The sequence below is a fragment of the Macrosteles quadrilineatus genome, unplaced genomic scaffold (assembly GCF_028750875.1).
Source record: "Macrosteles quadrilineatus isolate MER2022 unplaced genomic scaffold, UCM_ALF_1.0 Scaffold_13__1_contigs__length_4303367, whole genome shotgun sequence".
NCBI lineage: Eukaryota > Metazoa > Arthropoda > Insecta > Hemiptera > Cicadellidae > Macrosteles > Macrosteles quadrilineatus.
Genome location: NW_026542606.1, coordinates 3,719,145 through 3,732,398, shown reverse-complemented (window position 1 = coordinate 3,732,398; position 13,254 = coordinate 3,719,145). Strand labels below are relative to the sequence as shown.

General features: G+C 35.9%; 1 non-coding gene across 1 annotated transcript; it reads left to right on the top strand.

The window, feature by feature from the left end:
- Window positions 1-12,930: 12,930 nt before the first annotated feature.
- On the top strand, window positions 12,931-13,002 carry Trnae-cuc (transfer RNA glutamic acid (anticodon CUC)). The gene has a single exon. It is a non-coding gene; the product is annotated as a tRNA-Glu (tRNA).
- The last annotated feature ends 252 nt before the right edge of the window (window positions 13,003-13,254 follow it).

Genomic DNA, 13,254 nt, shown 5'->3' with positions numbered 1-13,254 from the left:
CGCTCTGAAATCATCAAGTCAAATCAGTTTTATCGTAGATAAAACATAGTTTTATTTACACAAAGATTATGACAAAAAAATGTTTAATACCGTAAAATACTGTACAGTAAAAGTAACTTGAGAATTATTATTTCAATTATAAACCAAAACTATAAACTATCATAAAAGCTGGAAAAATAATGAATAAAGAATAAAAACATAGCCTACTGTATTGCTTCCCATAGCAACAAGTAGGGTACTGTGAGATAAGTCGAATGGACGTCAGTGGGTTGTGCTTGGACACGGAGTTATTAGAAATAGTTTTCAATTTCTTGCCCGGAACAATTTGAAACCTCCGTATTTATTGTCTTTTAAAATCATGTTGGATTTCTTCAAATAATTTGAAACATAAGAAAAACTATTTTAATTTTACAATAGAGAACGTGTAACGGAGATGCCAATAACCATATATAAACATTTTGTTTATTTGGGACATTTTCTCAAGTCCCTTGTCGCTTTTTAATTCAGTGCGTAATAGATAAAATTATACTTCAGAAGTAATAAATAATGAGAAGAAAAGTTCTCAATAATCAGGTCCCTTTTAAAAGGTTAATACTGCCAAATATTATACAAATCGCGAATGGTGTCGCTGCTATCTTTCTTTTAAATAATAAGATACAAAACTAGATTATTATACACAATTACTAAATAATAAGACAACTAGACCTCTCTATCGATTAGTCAAGAATAAAGCGAAGAAAATCCGGCCCAGAGGACCAAAACTGTGTCAAGGTCGGGTCTAATCTTAAGCTGTTGTAAATCAGAAGAGAAACGTTCAAACCCGTCGCCACCCGGGTAAGCACAAGCAGAGATGTCGGTTGACGACTTTCCCACAATGATCACGTGTATACACGTGTCTTCTGTACAACAGTAACAGTCTAGACCCGCTACCGGACACCTACTGTGATAGATACGCTCGTGCTTAGTGATAAGATATTTTAGAAAATATTCCTAGGTTATGCTGTTTTGTTACTTTACAGCGTAAGATACTATTTTATTGCAAATACTTGGATACTTTTTGCTATTGTAACAAAACAGCAGAAAAACTGCAACAATTAGCTACTTGTTATTTTGAAATGTCAAATAAAATTGGAATATTCTCGATTACTAAAATAGTTGAAACAGGAAAGTACTGTAAAGTATTTCTGTTTTGGAAACAAAAGCCCTACACGCTTGCTGGTTTGGTGCTGTGGACATAACCATGACTCACAGCACTTATCAGTATGAAAGTCCAGAGCTACGTCTTGGCAGTCGGACAAGCAGACCTGGGATGTTGACTCTGAGTCAGGATTCAAAACTCGAGTCTAGACAAGAATGCTTTGTGTTCGTGCGAACTGAGCACTTAAGAAAACAAAGATCACTTGGGAAAAAGAAGGTCTACACAAATTAAAAGACATGCATAAATAATTTAAATGCTATTCTTGTTATTTTATTATTTCCGTAGCAGTGATCCACAGATTACTACTTGTTTAATCCACAGACCACAAAGCATTGCTGTTTCAATACAATCATATCAGCGAAGCGTTCAGTGTATCGGGCATTAAAGTTTCTAGATCAGATGTCACATAAAGGTGTTCCAGTTCCATCACACAGAAGCGTTACTTGTTACGGAGATTCATATACTGTACTTCTATCATTTCTTCCAGGGATTGCGTGATTTGCGAGAGACTAAAACAATACGAACCCGAGCACGTGGGTCGTTGTTTTTGATGGTTATTAGTCAGGGAGACCATCTCGAACGCCGTGGGAACCCACTGGCTACAGGTTGGATACTGTCTGTAGCAGTGTCTGGACCACCGACCTTGTGAGCATCTCTGTCTCACCTACCAGACAAGCACAACACATGTGCATATAATAGTATACAATGCATTTTGTGTTGCAGAAAAAAGTGTGTATAAGCTATACTTACTCGAATATAAAAAGAGCGTTATCTGTGTGTTATCCTTGGATAAGTATGAGAGCGTAAATTAAACTTAAAGTACAGTAAAGCCTTATGTAATTTCAATCAGTATACTCTTGCATTTGAACAATGTGTAGGCATAATCTGTGTTAGTTGGTTGGAGGAAACTTCTATGATATTGTTAAATGATTGCGAACGTACGTATCAAAGGGGAAAAGGTCAAAATCCCTATAATTACTGTGTATCAACTGGAGATCAAACCCGCACAGAAGTCCGAGACTCAACCAGCAGATGTTTGGTTGCTAGCTTTACATATAAGCGAAGCAAATAACAACACACCCCAAGTGAATTCTTTTGATATTCACTTTAAGTTCCAGTAATGATGTCATGTTCATCAACAAATCTATTCGCTTATCTTCTATGTACTTTTGATTTTCTCAACCGAAACCTGGTGGCAGCTCGTCAATGCCACCTTCAATAATGGCTGTACAGTATACTATCACCTATCACCTGCACCTGGGTTTCGGTAAAATGCACTTTATACACCCATACCATCGGTAATCGGCGGCGTGGGAATAAAGGCGTGATATCAGCTGTTGATCCTGCACGATCCTGTCCAAGGACACCGCGCCGTCAGGTCACGTCCTGCCTGCATCCTGCGCTGCGTCTCATCTCCACATATCGTCCATCTCCAGGAATGTGGTCCACATGCCAGACAATACTGCACAGTGTGTGTACTGTACACTCTATACATTGATGTAGTCGATTGCACACCAGGACCTTGGCACATATCGACATTTTGGGTTGGTTAGTGTGTACTTGGTGGTTTGTTTACAAATGCAGTCAAACGTCATTAGCCTCGCACATTCCTGATTTCGGAGTAAAGAGAAACATTATACAATTATATTTGTTAAAGGATTATTTATTCTTTGGATACGACAGCAATAACCTATTACAAAACTTATGTAAGGACAGAAATACTATATTTGACTACCGATTATTGCAATTAATTTATAACCGTGTCAATTAGAATAATAAACTTTTACTTTCCGTTTATAGATACAATTTATGGAAATTATTAATCACAATGCAAACAACCAAAAAGATGTTGATAGTTGTTGTAAATTTTGAAATTTACTCTGTGGTCGTGAAAGGGGATAAAAAAAAACAAATTATTCTTGATATTTTCCTATAAGGCAAAATGCATTACTTCAAATGGTTAGCTTTATAGAAATAATATTTCGTGTTTATAACTAACAAATTCATTTATTTATACATTGATTTTCTAATTTGCCATAACAACTAGTTGGACGTTGTAACAACACAAGTTAAATTTAAATCACATAAAAAGGTGTCAATGCATGTAACGAAACGATCATTTAACAAACTCTAATTTAACACTCCAAATTGGTTTTGAACCCGTTGAAACACTACACTCAGTGTTAATAGAACAATCATGTTAATGACCTAAAGACGTAAGTGCATAGGTTGAACGGCCTGGGCCATAGAGGAACACCTCTAGCCACAACACAACAAAACGAGGCATAGAACATCCTCACGCTACGAGCTACTACACAACTGACACGCGAAGCATCAGCTGATAGCGTCATTAGATGTCGCAATGCCAGAAATAAGCATTGAAAGACTCCAACAGAGGGCCCGGGGCCGTAATGATGGGTTTGGAGCAATCGGCTCAAATGGATCCCCGGCTATTATTTACTGTACTTCCCATCCTTTGAGCATTTCAGATAAAAAAATAGTGGTATTTTTTCCCGAAGAACCAGCTTTGTATTGTTTTGTTTCCAGTCATTTGTCCCCAAATGAAAGACAAGAAGAAAATATATTATTTGGGTTTTTTGACTTGCCTTGAGATAGGAAAACCAAGTATCAAAGCAAATAACTTTTTGTACAGTGTTTAAATCTTTTTGACATTCAAATAGGAAACGTGTGAAATAGTTTTCACAAAACAAAATCATAGTTATCGTTATCATCATATTATGTAATAGCCTAATATAGGAAGAATAACAAGGTACAAACTAGAGGCTTACTATAATATAGTATCCCTCTCGTTTGTACCTAATAACTAGTTATGTTATCAGCTAAAACCCAAATATTGGACGAACATCGTCCACCAGTACGAACGTACCATGCCTTTACAGATACGTACAGAAAACGTTTAGGTTTACGAGACCCACGAAGTAGTACTGTAATAAGTTTCAGTAAACTATACATTATTGTACTGCACATAACAAAGACTACAATTTTGGAAAGTATTGTACTTAACTTAGTTGAGAATATGCTCAATTAATTAACCTAAACATAGCCGGATACGTGAGGAATGTGAGGAATCCAGCATATTAGCAAGTAATAATGATAATTGTGGGAACCTTGAGAGTTTGACGCCAAAATATCGTTAACGGTTTGTTATTGCTTGCTACAATGCTACACCATTAGCTATACTGTACAGTAGGTGCGATGTTAAATATATTAAGTAATGGTATGAAATACATAAGAGTAATTAGGTCATTAAGAGCTTACCAACGAACAAAAATGGAGATGTTAAAAATGTATTAATGTTAAACATATTTTTTTCTGCTTTGGTTCCTCCAGGGACAATATATATTGTACGTAATAAACAGTCTTAATAATGATTATTAAAAACTTAAAAGCAATACAGATCTGATTCATTTTCAGATTTACAAAGCCACACTAAATTTACAATATTTGTATTTGCAGAATTGTAGGTATTTCCATGCCTCCTAATTGCAGGTAATTAATTACTTTAATATCAATATTTTTGTCAAATTACTAAAGCAATGGTTTAAAGTATTGTACACACAGCATTGCAGCACCTGTCCAGCTATAGAATAAAGAGCGGGACTATACCAGAAACCCCACGGCAATATCTATTTCACCAGAGAGAAATAATTCACCAGCTGCTTTTTGAGACAAATATGCTGTCTCACTCCTTACTCTGATTTGAACGAACAATTTGCTCAACTGTACCTGCAGGTGTATAATCACGGATTGCCAAGATTTGCGTTGCACGTTGCATTGTTGGAATGTGTGAGTGGCGGTGAGGGGAGGGGAGGGGAGGTTGTACACTGTACAGTGGACAGTGGTTGTAGTTCAGCCTAGTCCACACATGGAGACTGAGTCGGCCGACTGTCTGCCGACTGTGCGCGGACAGTCGGCAGATAGTCTGTCAACACAGTTTCAGATACAAGTTTCCGATGTGTTTTGCGTCCACACTAGCCAGCCAGTGTTTCCATGTTTGTTGGTATGGTGACCGAGGAGGACGTAATTATATCCTATGCGGGCTTCATTTTTCTGAGCCATGGGCCTTCGCAATCTTCTATCAGACCTTCAGATTAGGTGGAGGATTTAGTAACTTCACGAGGTCGACTTCTAAAGATTTTGAAATTTTGCTGGGCTTTGTTGGTCTTAAGATTTTAAACTTGAAGAGATGAACAATTCAATAAAATGTCATTTAATGATATAAATCATTGAAAACTAATTCCAAAACTTTCAAGAAACTCAATCCAGCTCTTTTATTACCGCCCAAAAATCGTAATATTACCGCTTTGTAGTCTAACTAAATGGGCTGAATGTTGAACACCTTCGGCTTGTATCCAGTCTCCTATCTCCAGACACGTCCACACATGCAGACTTGAGACAAAAGTTGTCTCTTGTCTCCGTGTTTCCCATTCGAACGGGAAACAGAAAACACTGTATTTTGTCTCCAGAAACACCGAAATTTGTCTGCCTACAGTCGGCCGACATACTGGAGACAATATAGCAACATACTGGAGACAGTCGGCAGACCATGTTTCCGCAGACAAATCGCCATGTGTGGACGAGGCTTTAGTTCACACGGTGGTAGGAGAAGGAGGGAGTGGGAGTCAATTATAAAGACAAAAGGAACTCCTCAATTACATCTCACATTCCAATGTCGCACAAAAGACTAACAACCAACAATCCACGCAATGAGACTAGACTAGCGTCTACCGGGGTATCAGATACAGATATACTGTAAATTAATGTACGACAAATGGTTGCTTCGTAAAGTCCCAAATCCACTTACTATGCCTCCTTCTAGTACACATATAACATGATTGCCATTGTATTTTGCCAATTCGAAGTTCATCGTTTTTCCATTACTATTTTATTATTATTTTTTAGTGATGGTGCACAGGAAGCTTCTACAACCATTACGGTTTAACATAAACCAGTTTAACTTATATTACTGCAACACCCGTACCTCTCGATTAGTCGACTGAAGAACCGGTTACATTTAACAGGTGACTGAGTGCAACCACCTTATATTCCCTTTAATTTCTCTATCGTTAATCACGTTTTATGTGGACTTAGTAAAAACATATAAGTTTTTTGAGGTCTTGGTGAGTATATGTATAGTTCTATTTCAACACAAAAACAATATTCACAAAAGGGTGTTTTTGAAAGTATACGAAATACAATATCGCATTGAAATAAAATAAGTCACGATAGTGTGAAACTACGAGTATAATGTCTTTGGGCTCTAGTGAAATCATGCTCATAGTAATAAATATTGCGATTAACATAATATGTATGTAACTAATACTGTATGGTTGAACTTACTAAAATAGTTTCTACTATTATTCCTACGTAAAAAAAAAAACTCCTTTCTGAGACCTAAGAATCTGTATTCTAACTCAAGTATCCCTGTCGGCTTTAGTCTCGAACTTACGTAGCTTCTCCCTAATAAAGTAGACTTCAAATATTATTGGTATTGCTTGATCTGAAATCCAGCTTAGTTTGACCAGAACCAGTCCAACCCAAGACTCAGAAACCCACCCTTAACGCGGTGACACACTATCGATCTTTTCCCCGATCAAGACCCCGAACCGAGCAGGGAGAAGGGAGGTAGAGTCTTGTATACATTAGAAGTTAAGCCTACACGTAAGCATAATAAAAGCTAAAAGCACGCTGTTTTGTGTTGTTTGGTTGCAATACTGGTGTGTGCCAAATTTAAAAACTGTTTGCCAAAAAGGTTTTCTGTTTTATGATCCGTGCAAGGAAGCCCACTTTGTCGGGTGACTGTAGAAAAAATATATGATCCTTTCGAATTTGGTAAAACCAGTTGCGGTTGATTACACAGATTACAACCAATTATTTATTCAGTAGTATACGAGCTAACCGATGATCGGATGGCACCCCTTTGTCGTCTCGTCACATCCGCCTCACCATCTGCCAGGACCAGGATCAGGATGTGTTCGCCATCCGACCTTCTTGTAAACCCTCGGAGGACGACCCCAACACGTGGGCTTGTAAGGTGAACCTCACTGATTTATTCTATTTAGTTAACACAATAAGAGACATCTTCCCATTATGGACCCATTCAGTGGCTCCGCACACCACAGAGTAGTAAGGAACTTTCATCAAGCTGTCCATAGCTATTACGTGTTGTGTACGGCACGTATGTTTGAACTGCAGGTGTGTTAGTGTTTAGCGTGGTATTTAGTATGAATACTGTTTGAAAACAGAGAGAATGGTTAATCTGAACAGTAAATTTTTAAATATTCCTTATTTTGCAGGTAATTTCAAATACGAATGACAGGACTTTTATGTTAAAACTACCAAGATCTTTGACATGAATTTGAAGAGTTGGCGGAACTTAAATGAGTTCGTTTGCTTGTTTATACCTTGATCGAATTCGTCAGATTTATTTATTTCATCCTATGCGATTAATATTGAATAAAAACACTTTTCCCCTTCCCTGTAGCAGCAAACCTAACTACTCTTTAAATATAATATTATTTAAATGGGGAATGCATATGAGACTTATTTATTGTTCTAGCCTAAACATTATGAACCACCTTATGATTTTATTGAAAATACAGTATGTAAGAGGAAATTATTGAAAAATACAATTTCACGTTTAACTTTTTACTTACCGACATAAATTTGATTCGTGTTATTACATCGTTAATCCAATCATGAAATTGGGATATTAATCGGAAGAACCTGATATCCGAATGCTATATTAGTATGCAGCAACGGAGTTGGGTCTTCCAAGTTAGATAAACTTTGACGCTGCTTCTGTACCTAACGTACTACGTTCACCCGTGTTGTCAGCCAGGAACACTTTCCTGGCTGATAAATATTGCTTACCTGTAACCAACGAATTTGATGGGAAAAAATCTGGAATTATTATCTCTATGGTAGTAGTAATCTTTAATTTGATAACACTTATTTGATAAAACGGATCTTTAATTTGAGGTAGGTGGTTTTTATATTTCTAGTTTTTTTTTTTCAGGTAAATGCAAAAACTGCTCCTGACCGGGCTGAAATGTCAAACAGGTCACTGGCGTACGAGCTCGATCTGCATCTGCACGACTACCTAGGAGGATTAAACATTAGGCTACTCACTAAACTAAAACTAAATTTTTGGTCGTGGACTTCCAGGGTGTCCATGCGTAGCTTTTGGAAAAAAACAGTTGATTTGTCCCTACGATAAACCACGTATATGTGTCTATCTGAGCTGATTATATCTGAACTTTTTTTCTACAATAGGTTTCAAGAATCGCGTTACAGTAAATACTGTATTTATTATTGCTTCCAACCCCGTTGCGAGGAACCGGTTAAAAATAACTCTGAGTACTTAATAGTGTTTATTCATCACAGATAACTATACTCCTTCCTCCTATAACATTTCACACATGGTGTGAATGTCTGAAAGCCGTTACAGCCGGGTGTCCTGAATGACCTTGGAAGGTTATGATCCTGATGTTACTAACAGCAGATGTGTCCACCACCGCCACCTGTCTCTGCCTCAACCAACCCTTCCGAGGCATTCCATACAGACAGATGTGGAATGTTTTGTCGTCTCTGTATTCTGTGCCGGATTCAATGTAGGCCTATTGCCAAAGAATCTTAAAGACATTGTAAGCCATTGTGATCGCTTTAACAACTACAGCCTATGTGTTTACTATATTTCAAAAGGCTTGAGTTAATGTTTCCTATAAAGTCAAACCACGTATAATCCAATTATCACTCAATCCAAGATTGATTCAATCCTAAAGAAATTTTAATACAGGACATTTCTGTGTAAAGCGAGAATTACTTATGATAGCGTTTAGGTGCATAGTAATAACCATTATAAAATGTACAAGATTTCAATGAACAAGGATTCAACAGATCGTGGTCAATGGCTTGTGACAAATAACAAACAATTCGCAGTCGCAGCACCTGCGCCTTACTTCGCCTTGCCTTGGATTGATGACTTTGCTATAAAACCACCTCACATTGCATTGATTGTTATTGGCTGATAAATCACTGTAACTTGACAATGACCTACCTCAGGTATTCCGATTACTGAAATTATATATTATAGTGTAAATCCAGGATATAAAACGTAGCAACAACCAATTACTAATATAAAGAATAAACTTTCTGTTCGCCAAATAAATAATAATTTGTATCTTCCAAAAAGGGAACATTGGCTATTTTAAAAGCATGCACGTAGAAATACTGTTGTTTTGTAATTATATAATGAACAAAAGAGTAATATAGTTACCTACAATATATATGCAGAATATTTTAAAAATAAATTGAATACACTTATTCAACCTTATAACATTGTTTAATAAACACTGACCTGGTTTCGGCCCTTAGACCATTTCCAAAGTAAACATGTAATCATAATACAATATGTGAGTATTTGTATGGTTTTCAAAATTGTGTGTACTAATAGATTTATCAAATTCCATTGAAAAATATTCGTATACGAAAAAGTACAAAAATGTATAGTAACTGAGTTTATACGCTTCCGTTGGTGTCAACTTGTTATAGAGTATATTATAATAGATGATTTAATATACAGTACTTTAATTTTATGACGCTACAGTTGGTTTTGAACATGTCCATTGTATCAGAAGAGAAGCAAAACCTTCCTCTTTACAACACGCATATAGCGTAGGTCATATATTGAATGTTAAAAGTTGAACAAATACGCAGCTTTCAAAGTCCACGCGAAAGGTCGTCACTAACTTGGGTCTTTTCTTACCACAGTGAATATATTGTGCCTCAGTACACCTTTGGACACTATCAACAGTTTTGGAGTGTAAAAAGTGTACCGTAGGAAACACAATCGAACACCTTTAACACATTGATAAGTGCTTTGATATGGATTATGACACCAAGCTGCACCACAAATCTGCGGAACTAAAAATCGGAAATGGACTCTACAGCAAAATAACGTTCACAAACAGAATAGTGGAAGCACGAGGTCCACACCATAGAGTACAGAATCAATTTTACAAATTGGTGCATAGAGTAGTAAATTACAGGGGAGTGAACAATAAATAGAGGTATCGGACACGGCGGCGGCTGCGGCATGCTGCCAGTACTGTAATGAAACTGCCGCTGTCTTTGTGAATGTACTGTGACTAATAATTAACACAAAACACAACTCTGTAATTGTAGCCGTATATATATGCTGCGTTTGTTGAACGTTCGCGACGAACATGTACGTCACGACGTACATGTACGTTTGTACGCCAAACTAGGAAAAAACGTTCGCTGAACGTTTGCTGTACGTTCGCTGATCATTATTTAAGCTGTTCGACGGACAACACATGGTTTTCGCTCTAAACTCAGTTTTTAGGTTTTTCGAGTGAAGGGGGCTGTGCGTAGGTGTCGGCTTTTACTTGCTCCATACATCCTTCATACAAAATCAAGACATTATGTTGGCTATAAATTGAACAAAACCTATGAATGTTTGTGAGTGTAAAGTTTATTCTAAATATGAAAGTTTAAAATCATTGTTGTGGTACAACATGAAAGTTTAATGTCAAATTTAAACAACTCGTTTAGCCATTTGCTGTTTATAAATACTTTCAGCGTACTATAGTGTCGGTTATTAGATGTAGATGTTATTACTGTACAGGATGAAAGTCTACAGTAATACGTATCACTGTAGACTTTCATCTTGTACAGTAACATCTGAACCGTGAAAAGCTATAGTACGTTACACAATGAAAGTATTTCATTTATAAACAGCAAATGGCTAAATGAGTTTTTTAAATTTGACATTAAAACGTTGAGTTGATTTTGTATTGAGGGACAGACTGAACATACAGCACCAGATAGCTTCGATTCATTCGCAGTAAAAGCCCAAGGTCGAATAATAATTGATGTCACCAAACATATCACATTGCCTATAACCAGAACATTATTGCTCAAGAATATTGGGACCGTACAGTTACAAAAGTTTATATAGCCATTTATGTATAAATACTCCGAAATAAAACAATATATTTAAAATTGAACCCATTTCTACCCTACTGTATTTATACTGTTTTCAAATGCGGATTGTTTACGTTGGTAATTGGTGTTGGTTGTGTTAGTAGTGCGTGTTTATTTCCAGTAGTTTTAATTACCGTACTTAAGATGACAATATTGTAAACAAAAGTTTGTATAGCTCAATACTTAAGCACAATTAAATATTCTTATATAATTCGTGTCTTTACAAATTTTAGATGGCATTGAAAGGGGGAATCGGTTGGAAATCAATCATTGTTTGTTTTATATTTTTCAACTTCCCAAACAAATAAAATACCACCGAGCAATGCCAGGTCCCCTGGTACTAAATAAAAATACAGTAATATAATCTGTCTTACAGGGTCTGTGTTAATGGCAAATTTATGAATAATTCGGCACTTAAAGTAAAATACCCCCACCGCAGCAAACCTGCAGACTGAGCGAATTGCAATTTGTCTGATTGGATTTTTGCTCAAATATTTCCATAAAAAAGAGATATTTATTCCTCATTAAAACATTATGACGAGTACCTAGGTTTGCTGCTACAGGAAATTAAACAGTTGTTTAGCCAAATGTAATACTGTAGTATAGGATAAAATAAATAAATTTGCCAAATTTGATCAAGCATATATATATTTATAAGCAAGCAAATTACAACAGTTTTCTTTTTCTCCCTAAGAACAACATAATAATCTTAAATGTACAGTTTTTTTTTAATTTTCTCCGTAATTTTTGGTTTTACAACAACGCTTCAATATACAAAATAATTTGTTTTTTAAGCTCTACACGATGGATTCATTGGAAATGGCATTTCCATGTTCTAAGGGTTAAAATTTGGAAAACCCCATTTTTGAACATGTCAAGACCCCATAATACCCTGTTCCCATGACCCGAATCTTGCTGATTCGCAAACTCATTCAAGTTTATCCCGTCCTACACTTTCAAACAAAATTATTCGAGTTATAACTTTCACGATCACACACACACACATACAATATGGTTGTGATTATATTAAACACATATATTCAAATAAAATTATTACAAGCCAAGATATATAAATTTACTTATTAAGATTTACTCATTGTTGCAGATACTAACAATATGTAGAATTAATGTATATACATATATAATGATTTGAGCGAAAGGTGTTTTAGCCTCTAAAGACATCTAAATGAAAAAGTAAATCGGTCCCGGGCCCAGATCTTACGGTGCCAACTAGGGTAATAGCTACTTCCCTATAGGGAAACTCGCTAAAAGCAATAAACACAATTACAAATCATCTTGAACTACCTTGGGGGATACCTACCCAATTTAAATTATAGAATGTTATGTAACATGCAATAAAAATTCAAAATTATTCCATCAATAATTACTCAATAATTTAAAAAATAATGAACATAACGATATGCAATACCATGGTTGGTAAATTTTTTCTTGTAAGCCTAAACTTAATGCTCAAAAAATTATTAAAAGTTCTGTAATAAAAGACCCTTTTTAATAAAATTGATAGTTCATTGGTGATAATTATAATACATAAAACTAAAATTAGCTACAATGGATAAATGATACTAGATACGATACAATAGATAGATAATAGATACAAAGTTTATTTTGAAATAATAATTTCAATTTCACAAATAAGTTCAAAAAACATATCAAACTGCTGCTATGATTTGTGAAAAGGCATGTCCGGTATGGTCTAGTGGCTAGGATACCTGGCTCTCACCCAGGAGGCTCGGGTTCGATTCCCGGTACCGAAATTAAACTTTTGTTTCCACTCAACCAAACTTAGTTAGACTTACGACTGAGCAGAATAATGAGGTATAATTTTCTTTCCTAAAATTTCAACTAGAACTGTAATGTTTATATACTGTATCTGTATTTTGGGGTTTATGTTAAAGCCCAAACATTCAACAATGTGTTCAATGGGGGTAGGTACTCATTTTGTATTCGACGCCGAATACACTGCATACACTTTTCGTTGTACAGTACTGATTTAATTGTGTTTCTAT